Source organism: Elephantulus edwardii, unplaced genomic scaffold (genome assembly GCF_000299155.1).
Source record: "Elephantulus edwardii isolate Elephantulus edwardi_28Jun2011 unplaced genomic scaffold, EleEdw1.0 scaffold00024, whole genome shotgun sequence".
Classification (NCBI taxonomy): domain Eukaryota; kingdom Metazoa; phylum Chordata; class Mammalia; order Macroscelidea; family Macroscelididae; genus Elephantulus; species Elephantulus edwardii.
In genome coordinates, this window is record NW_006399774.1 from 24595265 (window position 1) to 24597868 (window position 2604).

The following is a 2604-nucleotide window of genomic DNA, read 5'->3' on the forward strand; positions in this document are numbered from 1 at the left end:
ACCATGGACTGCTAGGAAAACAAATAGATCCATCCTGGAAAGGGCCAAACTGGGTGTCTTCTTGGAGGCAAGGGTTCTGAGGCTCCGTCTAACATACTTTGGACATGTTGTAAGGAGGAACTGGTCCTTGGAGAGGGACATCATGCTTGGTAGGGTAGAGGGACAGCACAGGAGGGGAAGGCCCTCTATGAGGTGGATTGATTTAGTGACTAGGGTAATTGAGATGGATGTATCGGAGACAGTGCAATTGACACAGAACAGAGCAGTGTTTAGGGCTGTTTTACATAAGGTCGTTATGAGTTGCAAGTAACTCAATGACACATAACAACAACAACAACAAAGCATCAATAGAGAAGTATTTGTTCTAACAGAAAAAGGAAACATAGTGATTGTTGTGTTGTGCCATCGAGGCACCCATGACTCATAGTGACCCTATATACAAAAGCTCTGAACCCTACCCTATTCTGATCTGTCTCACTGATTCCAACACACCTAACCTAATGCTCCACTTACAGTGTCAATCCATCTCATCTGGAGTCTTCCTCTACTGAGGAAGCATTCCTCCACCTTTCCAAGCATGGTATCCTTCTCCAAGGAATAGCCCTTCCTAGCAACATGTCCAAAGTATGTGAGGCCTTATCATTCTTGCCTCCAAAGAGCACTCTGGCTGCACCCTCTCCAAGACATATTTGTTATTCTCTTGGCCATCATGGGATATTCAGTACTCTTCTCCAACACCAGGGATCAAAAGCATCAATTCTCCTTCTGTCATCCTAAATTATTTTCCAGCTCTCAGATGCATAGCAAGTAACTGGAAAGACTACAGCCCAGAGAGTAAATAAGATTAAGTGCTGATTTCTCAGCAGACACCATGTGAGCAAGAAGACAATGGAATGACATACGTCCAACACTCAAAGAATACAACTGTAAACCAAGAAAATTGTACTCAGCTAAATTGTCTATCAAATAGGAAGGAGATATAAAGATATTCTCAAATAAACAGAACCTAAGGGAGTTTTTAAAAACAAGACCAGCATTGCAGGAAACACTAAGAGATTTCCTCCTTACAGGGGTGCCACAGAAAGCAGGATGGGCCAAAGTAACTAGAAACAACACCAAAAAGAACTCAACAAAACAATAGCAATGTAACCTTGCCTCTCAATAATCATACTGAATGTACTTGGTTTAAATGTGCCACTGAAGAGAAAAAGAGTAGCAGACCGGATAAAATAAAAATCCATCAGTATGCTGTCTACAAGAGACACACCTGAAAAATGAAGAAAAAGAAAGACTAAAATTAAAAGGTTGGGGGAAATACACCAAGAAAATTGCAACCAGAAAAAAGCAAGAGTAGCAATATTAAATCTGATAAAATAGATTTCAATACAAATGTCATAACAAAAGACAAGGAAGGTCACTACATAATGACTAAAGGGCCAGTAGAACAAGGAGAAATAACAGTAATAAATATATATGCACCAAATGAAAGACCTGAAAAATACATAAAACAAACATTAACAAAAATAGAAAATGGAAATAGACAACACTAGTAGTTGGAAATCTATTAAACACATCACTTTCAAGAAAAGACAGAGCTTCCAGAAAGATACTCAACAAAGATACTGAAGAATTAAACCACACAATAAACCAAATCAATCTCATAGATATTTATAGGCTAATGCACCCCCTCAAAAAAAAGCACAGTATACCTTCTTTCCCAAAATGCATGGAACATTCTCCAAAACAGATCACACTTTAGGACAAAAGGCAAGCATCATTAAATTAAAAAACATAGAAATAATACAAAGCATCTTCTCAGACCACAACACTACAAAAATTGAAATTAATAACAAGAGGATAAAGAAGAAAAGCCATATATTTGCAAGCTAAACAACACTTTGCTTGAACATGAGTGGGTACTAGTAGAAATAAAAAATGAAATTAGAACGTTTCTTGAAACAAATGACAATAAAAACACAACTTGCGAAAACCTCTGCGAAACAGCCAAAGCAGTAATCAGAGGTTAATTTATACAATAAGCAAACACATAAAAAGAAAGGAAAAAACAACCATTGATTCTTTAACCCAACATCTCCAACAAATTTAAAAAGAACAGAAAGAAAACCCAACATACTCCATAAAAATAACCCTGAAATTATAAAAATTAGGGTAGAAATAAATGAAGTAGAAAATAGAGAAACAAATGAAACCATCAACAAAACGAGGAGTTGGTTCTTCAAAAGGGTCAGTAAAACTGACAAACCACTACCAAAACTAATAAACAAAAAGACACAAATAATCAAAATAAGAAACAGACAATGTCACAAAGGAACCAACTAAAATAAACAGGTTAACGATGAAATATTATGAAAACCTATACTCAAACAAATATGAAAACCTAGAGGAAACGGACAAATACTTAGACACTCAAAAACTACCTAAATTGACACAAACTGAAATTGAACACCTGAAAAGACCCATTACAAAAGAAGAAATAAAAAAGGTATTAAAACAATTTTCAGTAAAAAAAGCCTGGACCAGATGATTTTACAAGTGAATTTTATCAAAGATTCAAAGTAGAACTGTCAACAATTCTACATAAAC